The 15,894-nt window shown below is 38.0% G+C and overlaps 1 protein-coding gene across 12 annotated transcripts in view; it reads right to left on the reverse strand.

Annotated features, from left to right (window-relative positions):
* Celf2 (CUGBP Elav-like family member 2) overlaps positions 1–15,894 on the reverse strand; it is an 859,338-nt gene that overhangs the window by 284,112 nt on the left and 559,332 nt on the right. The window lies entirely within an intron of this gene.

Consider the following 15,894-nt stretch of genomic DNA (forward strand, 5'->3'; position numbering starts at 1 on the left):
AAAAAAAAAAAGAAAAGCTGAATGCTACAAATCTAGGTTAGATGGGCAGGCAGGTTTTCCCATTCTCAAAACCCCACAGACTTGAAATTTTACTCTTTGCTATCAATGTCTTGAGTTCTAAAGCTCAAGTCAGCAGATTTAAAATTTCTCCATATTCTGGAGCTAAAAGCAGCCAATCTATGGATCTGGGTTATACTTCTTTCCCTATACATTTTTGTGTAATGAAACCACATTATTTCAGTATGTACCAAAAGAGGCTATAAATAAACTTTAGCTATGGACAGCACATGGTGTGGGGGGTTGCTGTGGGTGTATTCATGTGTGAAAGTCAAAAGTTGACATTGTGTATTTTCCTTAAGTGCTTCACCACGGGGTCTTTTTCTTTCTTTTTCTCTCTTTCCTTTTCTTTCTTTTTTACTTTATTACTATTGTTTTGAGAAAGAGTCTCTTACTGAACCTTCAGTTTACCATTTCCAACAAACTGGCTGGCCAGGAACCATGGAATCCATTTGGTCTTGCCTCCTACTTGTAGGGTATATGCCTCTAGGTCTAGCTTCACATGGACACTAGGGATCTGAACTCAGGTTCTATGGCTTGATCAGAGTGAGAATTTTACCTTCATCCTCATTTTGTCCTTGCCATCCCACAAGCCTTACTACTAAGACAAGTCTCCAGTGGGTGACAAACAAAGCAAAGGAAAACAAAACATATGTTCAACACTGAGACCTTGGACTCCTTCGTAAATACTTAGGCTCCAGCATGGATATCTGTCTTATTCAGAGTGCTACAGCTTTCCTTGGAGTCTGTTTTTTTTTTTTTTTTTAATAGGTCTTTATAAAAAGTACACAACACTTTTAGTACAATGCTTTTAGGAATCAAATTACTGCCTCTCACAAACTTTCCTTATCTCTCATCCATCCATCCACACTCTCCACAACCTCTTCCAGAGTAGGCTACACTTTCAATGAATCTTTAATTCATAACCATAACAGAATATAACCTTTGGACAAGCGCCACATAAGTCCTTCTTTTCTGATCTGAAAAGTGTGTCTAACTTATCAGGTAAAGAGAACAACAGAAGGAATTAGTTGAGTGGGCAATATTCTACAATCCTCCACGTGGCAAAGCAACTTCATGCATTTACCCACTCTGAAATAGGAAAAGGTAACACTTTGCAAGGGGTGAGATGGTTCATTTCTAAGGAAAGAAGAATTAAGACAGAGGAACATTTTCCTTTAATTAAGCAAAAATGTTACTATTGTCAAAAAATTCCCTAGTTCCTTACAAACTCAGAGGATTTCTGCAGCCAATATCCCCAAATTCAAAGAGATGGTTTACACTTTTAACTTATTTGTCACTTTGCCAACTCATTTGCTTATAATATGTGAAGATTAAGCAGAGAAGTCATAATTTCTATGGCTGGGCAAGGCTAGTGGGTCTTTCCTAATGAAATGAGAGTTTCCATGGCAGTGGTCTTTCTGATCGGATTTTTAGTCCATCATTTACACTGTCTGTGAGAATCAGAACGTCCACTGCTTTCTCAACTGCATTTGACATGTTTTTATACTACATGCTTTATCTCTGCCTACACAAGTGCTGCCACTGACACCAGTCCACAGATGAGCACAGGCACCGAGAGGCATGTAAGCATGTTTCAAAGAGCACTGAGTGAGTCCATTTCACACTGAATATTAATTATGGAACTAAAGAACGGCAATCAAGCATGGACAAAGCTTTTCCTGTTATGTTGATTCTAAGGCAGTACTAAGATATTTGGAGAATGAAAGTATTCAATTCAGTGATGAAACTTTACTTTGGAATAAACTGACACTTTCCAAGAATAAAGAACTAGGCTAAAGGCCAAAATCACTAAGTACTTCCTAATATTTGGGAAAAAAATAAAAAGAAACAAATAACTATCTTAAGGAGTTATTCCTGGCCTTTGGTCTATCTTTTAAATTATTTTTAGTTCTCTTATGGAATAATAATTGAACTCTTTGTATTGAGCAACTCAAACTTTCTAGGACACAAAGCTACTATAAATTTAGTATTATCCCTTATAATTTTTATGTTAGATTGATCAAAAGAACAAAAACAGATTTAGCAAACATCACAACTTCCTTATGATCTGACATATACCATAGCTCACAGAGAGGGCTAGGCAACTCTGAGTCAAAGTGGTTTGAAAATTGGAGACCTTCCAAATCCAGACCAGACAATTTTTCTCTAAAACAAGTATTCAAATCTCAAATTTTGGGATCCCTGGACATCACAAGAAATCAATTCATTTTGCATTTGATTTCACTGTGGAAATATTTATTTTTCAGTAAGCAAGATAATGAACGTAAGGAAAGTATTATTAGGTAAGTCCTCACCAAACATAACAGATGTAAGCACCCACAGCATCACACTACCTTACTTACGCCCAGAGAGAGCTAGCTATTTTCCCGTGCTTGGTGGTAAAATGAGTACGCTGGCATTCAAGGTAATTTTGATATAATAATAATCATTAGTCAGTGAACCATATTTGAGCACAATATAAAACCATATCACTTGAAACCAAATATTCTGCATGTAATGTATTAAGGCACAATACCTGATCCATAGTAGGCGTCTAAGTTTGAATTTGCTGATATTTATAACTACCACAGGCTAACAGTTCATTAAAATTAGTATAACTGTTAGTACTGATGCATGCTGCGCAGCTATCTTGAGATGACTGTAATACTTCAGTCCCTTTTTGCTACCGTCACTGCTCCGTTGTAAACCACTCTATGAGTGTTCCACAAAGCATGACATGAAAAAGCAACACCACGTGGAGAGGTGCAGAATGAAACTTCTTCACGATAAAACCAAAAAGCTTTCAGAGGAGGAAACTACCACAGTGATAGGAGATCATGCATTAAAGGATGAAGGTATTATCCATTCTACAGAAAGAATGTGAAGCATATTGGGTCACACTGGTGGCAAGCATTAAACCCAATGTTCCAACTGTAGAAATTTTAAAATGTTTAACTCTTAAAGTATTGTTGCTTTAATATACAAAACAAAGCAAAATGATATTAACATTAATTTAACATATGATTAATTCACATAGTTGGTAAAATACATCATTTAAAATTTGTGTTAGTAGCATACCTTGTATAAGGCATAAGTAAGTTCTATAATAACCTTTTATAGTACACTACTTAGCATAATGCTAATATTTAATATAATTCATTAAATGCTATTTTTCTACACTATAAAAATAAATTTTATCATATTTATGGAAAATGCTGATGCCCACCTTCAGTACATTTAAAAATATTTGAATCTCATCTCGTTATATGGTGTACTGGCTGGTTTTGTGTGTCAACTTGACACAGGCTGGAGTTATCACAGAGAAGGGAGCTTTGGTTGGGGAAGTGCCTCCATGAGGTCCAGCTGTGGGGCATTTTCTCAATTAGTGATCAAGGGGGTAGGGCCCCTTGTGGGTGATGCCACCCCTGGGCTGGAAGTCTTGGGTTCTATAAGAGAGCAGGCTGAGCAAGCCAGGGGAAGCAAGCCAGTAAGGAACATCCCTCCATGGCCTCTGCATCAGCTCCTGCTTCCTGACCTGCTTGAATTCCAGTCCTGACTTCCTCTGTGATAAACAGCCATGTGGAAGTAAGCTGAATAAACCCTTTCCTCCCCAACTTGCTTCTTGGTCATGATGTTTGTACAGGAGTAGAAACCCTGACTAAGACATATGATTTAACATAAAATGGGATGGTGGGAGATTAGAAAACGAGATTCACCTAAAAGAACATCAGTCAAATGTATTTTAGGAAATTAGTATGACTTCCTAAGCACTATGGGCATTCATCTCCCCGTTATCATCTACAGCCTTTGCAGGGTCAGCAGCTCATTTGTACATCTGGTTTAATTGGAGAGTGAGCAGCTGCTGGGGCAGTAACACTAGTACGCACCAGAGGCCTGGGTCAAAAGTCACCCAAGGTCATTGGTGCTCAGATGTGAAATAGAAAGAACAAGTTCAAGGTACTGTGGTTCTCAAAGGCCACTACTCATACTATGTCCTTAAATCAAAAAAACAGGCACTTACACTGTATTCATGGTCTCGGTAATGTGCAAAAAACAATACCTATGCCCTTCTACCTATTAACCATGATATGATTAAAACAAAACCAGGCACCAAGACTTGATTTTCATATTGTGACATCATAATCTTTCCCTCAAGGCAAATTAACAATCTGTCCCATGTATGTCAAAGAGTCGATATAAGTTACAGAGATAGGGGGTTGAGGGAGGGAGGGATATGGGCTAGAAAAAGCCAAACCCCAGAAAAGAAAACTAACTAATTGGATTTTTGGTGTTTTCCATATTTTACATAGGACACTGATCTTAGAAAAAACCTTCATAGGGGCTAGAGAGATGACTAGGGGGTTATAAGCACTTGCTCTTGCAGAGCAACCAGCTTCAGTGCCCAACACCCACATGATGGCACATGGACATCCAAATTCTACTTCCAAGATATTAGATGTTGTCTTTTGACCTCTGTGGATACAAGACATGCTTGCAGTGCACATACATAATTACATATATATATATATATACCACTCATGTATGTATAAAATAAAAATAATTTTTAAAATTGGCAACATTATTTTAAATTTTTAATTTTTTGTTTGATATTTTATTTATTTACATTTCAAATGTTATTCCCTTTCCCGGTTTCCCCTCCAGAAACTCCCTATCCAATCCTCTATCTCCCTGCTTCTATGAGGGTGCTCCCCTACCCATCTACCCACTCCTACCTGCCCGGCCTGGCATTCCCCTACACTGGGGCATCAAACCTTCATAGGACCAAGGGCCTCTCCTTCCATTGATGCCCAACAAGGCCATCCTCTGCTACATATGTGAGTGGAGCCATGGGTCCCTCCATGTGTGCTCTTTGGTTGGGTGTTTAGTCCCTGAGAGCTCTGGAGAATCTGGCTGGTTAATATTGTTCTTCCTATGAGGTTGCAAACCCCTTCAGCTCCTTCAGTCCTTTGTCTAAGTCCTCCATTGGGGTCCCCGTGCTCAGTTCAATGGTTGGCTGTGAGCATCCACCTCTGTATTTGTCAGGCTCTGGCAGAGCCTCTCAGGAAACAGCTGTATCAGGCTCCTGTCAGCAAGCACTTCTTTGCATCTGCAATAGTGTCTGGGATGGATCCCCAGATGGGGCCGAGGAATGGATACAGAAAATGTGGTACGTTTACACAATGGACTACTACTCAGCTATTAAAAACAATAAATTCATGAAATTCTTAGGCAAATGAATGGAACTAGAAAATCCTGAGTAAGGTAACCCAGTCACAAAAGAACACACATGGTATGCACTCACTGATAAGTGGATATTAGCCCCAAAGCTTGGAAAACCCAAGATACAATTCACAGACCACATGAAGCTCAAGAAGAAGGAAGAAAAAAGTTGTGGATGCTTCAGTCATTCTTAGAAGGGGGAACAAAAATACTCAAGGGAGGAAATACAGAGAAAAAGTGTGGAGCAGAGACTGAAGGAAAGGCAACATTATTTTTAAAGAGAACAAGGAAAGGTATATAAGAAGGCTTGGAGGAAGAAAAGGAACAGAAGAAATCTAATTATACTATAATCTAATCTCAAAAATAAAAAAGATAAAAACCTAGCAAAATAACATAGCTTAAATTTACCTATCTCACCGATTCCTTCTGTTTTACCTGGCAATATGAAGTCTGGGTACAGATGTTCTTGGTCAGCATGACCCTACTGAGAAACCATAATAACATATCATGCAAGGCAATCTCCAAGCCCAAGGCTGATCAAAAACTCATCATTTTATTTCAACACAGGATCAACCTAGTATACTAATAATGCCGGCTATGTCTTTTATCCAAGGATTTCCTTCTGTGTGTATCAAACATTTTACTCACATGATTCCCATCTACTTAGAACTTAACAAGGTGAGACACAAAACATTTCATATCTCCCTTTTTTCTGCACTGGGGTCTCAAACAAAGTACCAAGATGACAATAAGTGGGGTAGTAAGAGATTAGAAACATGTTTCCAAAGCTTCTGGAAACTCAATTTATTAATTCAATTTTCAAAAGGACTAACTAAAAGACGAAGTCTGTTTGGAGAAATACCTTACAAGGCAACATTAGAAAGCAGCCTCAAGCTCCAGTTCCTCCTGCCTCAGTCACCTATATGCTGGCATTATAGGACAGCACAGCACCTCTGCCTAGGACCTAGTCTTTGATTTGAAAATTCTCTGCAAGAGCTGTTGCATTACGTAACCTGTGCTACTATTTGTGTGAGAAGACCTGCCATGAAATGTGGAGTCTGACTCCTCTGGATATGAATCTTATCTCTAACTCCTCCTAAATGATGTGATCTCGGAAAGGAAATGTTCCTTCTTTAAACAGTTTCATCACATTTAAGTGCAATAACAAATCAATTCTGAACAATAAATTTGATGTAACTGTGGTTGGATGCCTAGTCCAATACAACCTCATTATCCTCTATTCGAATATCAGATATCCTCTATATCTTACCATAAAAGTAAGGGAGAATTCAAGGAAACTCTTGAATTTGAATGTTCAAAAACATGAGCATTCAAGTAGCTTATATATGTATACTTATTTAAATTAAAGCAGAATTAAAATACATTAAAACTAAAACAAAATACAAACATGAAAATGAACAGATTCACTGTTACATATGCTCACTTGATATTACTTTCTTTTCTTCATTTAAACACCCAAATTTCTCAAAAACAAACAAAAAACCTCAAAACCTGACTTAACTATTTTACTTCCTATTTCATAGACACCTGAAAAAACACTACTCTACTGAATTATTTCTACAAGTATCAAGTATCTTCATGTTGAGCAATTCAAGAACTTTTAAAGTTTCCCTCTTACTTGACCCCTTCCCCTAATATTTTTTTACAGTTTCTTTTTTTCTTTTACTTTACATAGATTCTTTGTGAGCTTCACAACAGGTACCCCAATCGCACTCATCTCCTATCCCTTTGTATCTGCCCTCTGCCCTCGCAACCCCCTTCCCAAAGAGAGTAAAAACAATTCAAAACAAATGATAAAACAAAGCACAGAAAATATCTTATCATACAAGCTGCAGTGTGTCACAATGTGTCCCACAGTATACCCTTCTCTCACACATTTTACTTGCAAATGTTTACTTCAATGAGTCAGGAGTCTGGTTGGAGGCCTCTGGCTGTCACCCAGACTCCTCTTGGATATTCTATTGTGCCTTGTGTCATGGAGATCCTGCAGCTTTGGATCCATAGGATGGGCCCTTTCACACACTTCAACATTTCATAGATGAGGTAGATGTCAGGGTGGGCCAACTCAAAGTCCTGGATCTGGGCCTGGGTGGTATAACTACAGCTTCTTAACAGTATCAAAAACGTGCAAATATCTCAAGATTTTACATATTTTTGTCTAAATGATTGAATTACTCAAATTGTGCATTGTACGGGAAAGTCAATTTGGTAATAGCGAACGGAAGACCAAAGTGTGGATGCTTCGTTCCTTCTTAGAAGGGGGAACAAAATACCCATGGAAGGAGTTGCAGAGACAAACTATGGAGCAGAGACTGAAGGAAGGACAATCCAGAGACTGCTCCACCTGGGAAACCTTCCCATATTCAATCACCAAACCCAGACACTACTGTGGATGCCAGCAAGTGCTAGCTGACAGGAGCCTTATATAGCTGTCTCCTGAGAGGCTCTGACAGTACCTGACTAATACAGAAGTAGAGGCTCACAGCCATCCATTGGACTGAGTACAGGGTCCCCAATGAAGGTGCTAGAGAAAGGACCCAAGGAGCTGAAGGGTTTGCAGTCCCTTAGGAAGAACAACAATATGAACTAACTAGTACCCTCAGAGCTCCCAGGGACTAAACCACCAACCAAAGAGTACACATGGTAGAACTCATGGCTCCAGCTGCATATGTAGCAGAGGATGGCCTAGTCAGTCATCAATAGGAGGAGAGGCCCTTGGTCCTGTGAAGGCTCTATGCCCCAGTGTAGGGGAATGTCAGGGCCAGGATGGGGGAGGGGGGAGAGAACAGGGTTGTTTTTTGTTTTTGTTTTTTGTTTTTTTGTTTTGTTTTGTTTTTGGAGGGGTAAACGGGAGAGGAGATATCATTTGGAATGTAAATAAAAAATATCTAATTATAAAAAATACAGACACCCTTCCCCTAATATTAAGTGCTGACTTCCTTCACTTAACATTCTGGTGAGTTCATCTATGCCAGTGCACTTTTCTCAGCCTCAGTTACAAGATCATCTGCCTCTTTCTGGTGGCCAGGATAACAGGGGCTGGGTCTTCCCTCATTTTACACACTTCACAGGCTTACTGCATAGTGTTAGTGATCTTAATAAATTAAGGTTTCCAACCAAACTAGATACTGGTAAATCATAACCATACATCTCCAGTTCAGAGATTCCATGGTGTTCTTTCTTTTCCTCATGGGGAAAGGGGTCCCTAGTTCAATAACATTTACATATTTCAAAAGTCACCTCAAATGAGCTCATCTCTTTTAAAATGCTTACTCCTCTACTTAGAGTTACTTGTTGGTGTTTCTGCTCTTATAATCCTCCAAAGACACAGAAACACTATTCACTTCCCACTACACCCATACAAGCCTCATCTGCTTCCTCAAGTGAGTCAACCTTCAGGACTTTTGCACTTGATGTTTTCTCTACCTTTATCTACTCACAGTGTTGCCTCTAGAATTCTTTGTATACCAGAGATTTAAAGAGATAAGGGGCACAGGATAGTTGATTGCTAAACAATGCCAAGACAGAATAAGCTAGTCCTTCATAATTCCTGCTTCACGTAAGGTCTGTCAGATGTTCTGGACTGGAAGGCTGACGATACAGGATCTGACATTATAAGAAATATTGGGGCTGTCCAGGCAGTCAGCTGTTTCTGTCATCTCTATGATTTTTGGAAGCTGTGTCCCTGTGCCTCCTGAATTCTCAAACAATATTTATTCTTTCTCAAATCTATGATGGGATTAAATTTAAGTTGTTTAGCATTAAAGAAGGTGTTGTAGATTTTAAAAGATGGGTTTAGGATGGTAACACAAGTTAAAAATCAAAGATGACTTAGGTACAAAATTATAATCTCATTAAATTAGCACAGATGATAAAATACTTTAAATAAATTGCCAAATCTAATGGACTGGATGTTATAAGTGTATACCATACCTTATAATTTTCATAATTGTTATAACTGGATTCAATTTATATCTGAGAGAAAAGAAGCCTTTTATTGGACTAAAAAGGAGAATTATTGAGGTTTGGTCTTTTGCTGTGTATTATAATGAAAAATGCAGGCCCCCAAGACCTGGTTGCCCTAGAGAGTCTGCACATAGACTAAAATGATGCTATGTGACCTTGCCTCCAAGTTATTTCTGATTGGTAAATAAAGATGCCAACAGCCAATAGCTGGGCAGAAGAGACATAGGAGGGTTCTAGGGTTCCCAGGCCTGGGGAGGGGCATGGAGAGAGAACCACTGGGAGAGAAGGTGAATGGAGGAGGTGTCACCACAGGTTAGGTGAGTTCATGAAAATGTGGCTCTGACGTCTGGCCAATGGAGTTAAGAGCAGCCCAGAAGAAACATAGTAAGTAATAACTCAGGGTTATCTATAGGAAAATAGGTTCTAATAGCATAGAGGGTAGATATCTACCCAGCTCTTGTGCTATTTAAAGCTCACTATAAATAATAAAAGTTCTTTGTCTTTTATCTGGGAACTAAATGATCAAGGTAGAGTAGAAATCCCATATTGAGATTAAAAATTTCTACAACAGTTATCTATTTTCATTCTTCCCCCACTTTACTCCCCATTGTGTGATCCTTGATAATTACTTGTAAAGGACACATTTACTAAGTACCTCCTAGGGCCAGGTGGTTTCTATTTTAATTCTCAAATTATTGAAAAATGAATACCTATTACTAGTCTCATTTTACAGATGGGAAGCTGGGATTTAGAAGGTTAAACAACTTGTTCAAGGACACAGAATCAATAAACACAAAAGGAGATTTAAATTCATGCCTGATCTGACTCTGCCCAGTGTTCTCTCTGCCTACCTACTGAAGGTAGGAAACAAGCATGTTCTATTTCTGTTACAATTATCCAGAACAGGGAGTTTATTGGTTAGGAAACAGTGGGTACTAAATGGCACTATCAAAAGAGCTATGATAAATTACTTTTTTGTGTGTGACTTTTTAAAGCTGTACTCTTCTCTCCTTATGTATGGAATCTTATTTAAAAGTAGAGTATGTACCATGCAGGTACTGTCAGACATTTCAATTTTCTTTGGAAAATAGAAAGATAGCTCCAATATAATAGCAGGTATGCCACTGATATTACACATTTGCAAATATCTTTCCTTATCAGATTCAGTAAGGAAGACCCCCACAAAAAACTGGGGATTTACTTCTTACACATTTCAAAATATGTTTGTACTGCACACCAGAATGTTTGTTTCCACACAACACAAAGACGTCAAAGAAGCTCATGGTTACACCTGTCTTCTACGCGTGCACTTCATAGTCTTCTAAGTTATAATGGCTTCCGCCTTGGAACTCACTTCACTTCATATACTGCTATTAGACTTTACACCCTCCTTTCAAAATGCAACAGCAAAGTCATGAAGTGACATCAATAACCATGAAAATGCTGAAGTGACATTAAATGAGAAATAACATGATGTTGGAAAAAAATTGAGAAGGAACTGAAAGTCACAAATTTAACCCCTCTACATAACTTCTACCTTTAGGCCGCAGTATCTATCATACCACATGACAGTTACTGCAGATCCCAAAAAAATTGCTACTCTGACTGTTTCACTTCAACCCAATAATAGCCACACCAGTGGTATCCATAGAGAAGGAAATGATTTAACATGAGCACGTGTAGGCACATGTGCAACAATCACCCCCCACCCCAAATCCCCACTTCCTGTAACACAGAAAAATATGTTATAATTTGGTCATAATTAATTATGTCTCACATAAAGCTGACTCAGTAGCAGTTGACCCTGTCTCCCCTTCCATCCCCACTGATACACACACACAGACACAGACACGCACATACACACACAGAGGTGGGGGAATGGGAGGGAGAAGGAGAGAAGGAGGAGGCCAAAGCCATAGGTTCTGTATGTACTACCAGGTCAATCTGTAATTCTCACTCATCATTCAGGCATGGGAATTAGTGTTTCATTCCAGAAAAGACAGAATTGAAGGTAAAAAAAAATCTGATAAATATCAAGACATATGTAGAACGAGATCATTTGCTTTCTGGCTCAATGACTTTCAAAGCTTTCCCTGGACTGATAAAATCACATTTTTGCAAGTACAAAATTGCCCTATCTTCCACCCTTCAGCTCATTTTGCCCCACAACTGCCACAGTGGTTCTTAGGCTTATGTTCCAACAATCCTGTTTCCCAGATCCTTGTCACTGGATGTACCTTTTTACCTGGAGTGTTCCTGCATTACCATACGGTATACCTGTTATGTCCTGTTAGTTTTCATGTATCTCCTTCTATATAAAGCCCACACTGACATCATCTTTAACCACTCCCTCACCAAATTCCCTTGCCCTGCTCTATCTGCTCCAGCCCATGCAGCTTTTAGCATAGCTATTGTATTACCAATTTTCTATTTCTCCTACCAGATTGTATAATCCATAAAGCTAGAAGAAACTGTCTGCTTTTTTCCTTAATAGTCAATGAACACTTGTTGAAATGAATGAAATCTGAACTTCCTTTTACTTTTAAGTTTCCCCTGCTAGCTCTAAAAGTAAAACCACATCTTATTCTTTTCCTACTTTGACATTAATAAATCAAAAACCACTAATTAAAATGATGAGAAAAACCTTTAGCCAACAAATTATTCCCTGGATATTAAAATAACTTGTTTTATGAATTTGTTCTGACTCATCTCTTTTTAAAAAGAATCCTTTTAAATCCTCTAACCAATTTAAGAAGTTATTGTCAGATTTATGGAAAGAAATCTTATAGGGACAAGAATATCTCAAATTTTCAAACAGCACGTAAATGATCATTGTTAATGCAGTACTGACGAGTTTTTCTGTCACTTGATACAAGAGTTTTTTGGAAGAGGAATCCTCAATTGAGAAGATTCTGTATCAGAACATGGGCAGGCCTATGGAACATTTTCTTTGACTGATGTTGGAGTATCAGCTCACTGTGGGCAGTGCTGCCCCTGGGAGAATAATTCTAAGGTAACAATACTTCACAATCTTCCTGATGCTGCAACACATTAATAAGAACTATACACAGTTGCTCATGTTGTGGTGACACAATATAACTATACAAATATTTTTGTTGCTACTTCATAACTAATTTTGATGGTTTCATGAATTGTAATGTAACTATTTTTGGAGACAGAGGTTAGACAAAGGGGTTGTGACCCACAAGTTGAGAACCATTGTGCTATCAGAAAGTAGGTTCAGCAAACCCTGAAGGGCAAGCCAATAAGCAATGCACTCTTATGGCTTCTGTTTCAATTTCTTGCCTCCAGGTTCCTGCCTTGTTTCCCTGCCCCAATTTCCTTTCTTGATGGACTGTGGAGTAGGTCTATAAGTTGAAATAAATCATTTTTGCCCCAAGTTCTTTTTGATCATGGTGTTCTATCACAGCAATAGAAACCTTATGAAACAAATGCCAACACTTACATACACAATACAGCATGTTAATTTCTAAGACAGGTATTGTCACTCTGGTAATGACAACTGTTGCCAAACTTGCAGCTATCCCAAGTTCCCAAGATACATTGACCAACTGTCCAAAGAAGAAATTCTTTGACAAAAATGTGAACTTCCCACATTATAAAAAACAAATGAACAAAAGAAGTTTAAAATATAAAAATTGTTTAATCACAAAATTCCTTGGATAACAAGGGTTTTTGTACTAATAAAGGCATGCACTGCAAGATTACCAGGTCTACTCTAGACAACTAATTACACACACAGCTTGAGAAAGAACTGTTCTTGAAATAGAGATCAGAGCTGTAAATCTCTGCACTATTTTCCTGCCTGGTCTAATTTTAGATGATTTTCTGACCGCTGAAGAGTCTATGCTATGCCAGGCTTCCCCAGCTCAGGCAATAGCTTTCTCTCTCTGGCTGTAAGTCACATTATCTCATGAATGAACGGTTATTTAGGTCAGTAAAAAGGCTCTGGCCTAATTGAATGTGCATTTCATCCCTGATGTTCATGCTCTATATATCAAGATTTTGTAGAGTTCTTGAGAGTGGATAGAGACTGCTCTAAAGATACAGAAGAGACTGTGAGGACTAGACTACATTTAAAGCACAACAATTCAAAATACTGTAATTTTTTTTCAAGTTTCATCTTTATTTATTCTGTGTTGGAAGTGCTCACATATTATGGCGCACACACAGAGGTCAGGGAACAACTTGAAGGAGGTGGCTCTTCCCTTCCACTATGTGGGTTCCAGGAATGGAGCTCAGGATGTCAGGCTTGACAGCAGATGCCTTTACCTGCTAAGCCATCACACCCTTCCAAATCTTCCATATTAAATAATACTTTTGAATACTCACTTTTAAAAAAGGTATCCTATTTGGCTTTAACTCCGGAACCTAAAGTTCTAGAAAGTCAAACAACTGTTTCTTTATATTTTTATTTATTTTATTTGTGTGTGTGTCACATGAATGTGCACCTATGTTGAGTGTGTGCTCATGTGCTCAGAAGGTCAAAAGAGGGGATCAGATACCTGGAGCCAAAATTATAGATGGCTATAAGGCACTTGATGTGGGTAATGGGAACCAAACTCAGATCTGAAAAGGCTGTAAATGCCATTGACTACTGAACAAGGCCCTTTCTTTACTACATGCAAACAAAATATAATTCACTTTTCTCATTATGAGGGGATGATGATGGGCAAACAGTGATTCAATCCAAATAAAGAATGTGGTTGGGAAGAAACAAGATCCAAAAGTCTAAAAGAAAACAAAGGTGAGGCCCTGTGAGCTGATTAGAAACTCAGCCTGTACCCACAAATTACCTTAGCTCTGCCACAGAAAATGAGATACAGCTGCTAGGGGTACATTCAGATTTAAGGAAAACTGAACTATCTTTCACCAAAACTAAAATATAAACTCTAGGATGATATCCTAATGAAGTCTTTTGCAGAAGGAGCTGGCAGTCAGGCCTGACATACACAGCACCCACACAAAGTATTTTCTGAACAAATGTATGAGTGTTTAGCATTTGTTGCAATCCAACTGAGTGACTACAACTCCAGCAATGAACACAGCTCTGCAGGAGCTATGCAACGTTACAATATTCATGTAGAGTGCAAAAGATCACATCTTTTATTCCTCTTTCTGCCTAAGGTAAAACAAAACAAAACAAAACAAAAACAACAACATCAACAATCCCAAATGCCAAATGTTGACGCTCCATATTCAGAGACCATGACTTAGCTGGTCAAAAAACCACCCAAGTATCAGTGGTTTTAAAATACTACTTAGGTGAAGTTTATGTATATACAAAAATGACAACCACCAATATATCAGTATAACATTGATTATGTTTTCTTTTATTTTAAACAGGGTCTCACTATGTCACCCTGGTTGGCTTAGAACTCACTATATAGGCAATGTACACCAGACTAGCCTGAATCCCGAGTTACTCTTACCTCTGTCCCTGCCTCATGAGTACTTGTATTATACGCATGTGTGTAGCTATACTGAATTCTTAAATGTGCAATAATCTCTCATGTATACTGATAAACTAGAAAAGTTTTCTTTTTATTTAAAGATAATTGCCATACTGGTGTGACATTTCAAAACAGTCTGATATTCAAACTAAAAATATGAAAGCATTTTCTAATTATGTCTTATTTACTATCAAATGAAGTAATAAACTTTATTTACATGATGCTTTCATATAAAGTTTGTAGTTCCAAATTACTTTTAAAAAGAAAATGATGCACAGGATGTCTAACAGGGAGAGGTGTTTGAAGTAAAAATGGATAATTAAAATACTACAGCTTCAATAATTACTTTTAATGTTTCTATGCTTATGTTTTAATAGGAAAATCACAAGTATTATAGTAGCTGTTTAACCATTTCAAATCAGTATTTCTCATGTAATGATTTCTAAGCACTTCCTTCAGATTTCAAATAAGAAGCAAATATTTAACAGCTCTTTAAATATTTAACTACCTCTTACATGTAGCATGCATATTTCTAAACACTCCTCCTCAAAAGTGCATCAGAGAAGGATGACCCTGAATTGCTATCAGATGCAGCAGAGTTAAAAGCTGCAGCATTGAAAGGCTGTAATAGGAAGAACATCAGAAGCACTAGGACACTGCACCACAAAAAGTATGTCCCATAACCAAAATAGCGTTTTTCTATAATCAGCCATATTATAGTGATAGAATCTGGCCTGTAGCTACTTTAATCCTTAGGAAGTACAAATGGCTTTTTGTGCCAGAAAAGCAGCACCCACATCTGCCCTACAGTAGCATGTGTTTGAGTGATGTTTACTTAGTATCTATGGGGTAAATTAAAATGCAAAGCATATTTCATGTTATCTCAGGCAGCAGAACAAAATCAACTTCTGTGATCTTTCCAAGGACAAATGGTTTTGTGGCAACATGAGAAAATTGAGCGTTGCCTTCAAATGCTCTGCTCTCCTGCACTCAGAAGCTGCTTTGCAGCAGTTAGGACACTTCCTTTTTGTTCTATTTTCTTTTTAGAGGTCTGGCCTCCTACTTTCAAGGATCAGTATTTCAGAAGCTTTTGTATTAAATAAATCAGAGAAAGAAAACAATGGGTCAACTCACCACTTTTTTTTTTTTTTTT

The sequence above is a fragment of the Mastomys coucha genome, unplaced genomic scaffold (genome assembly GCF_008632895.1).
Source record: "Mastomys coucha isolate ucsf_1 unplaced genomic scaffold, UCSF_Mcou_1 pScaffold7, whole genome shotgun sequence".
NCBI lineage: Eukaryota > Metazoa > Chordata > Mammalia > Rodentia > Muridae > Mastomys > Mastomys coucha.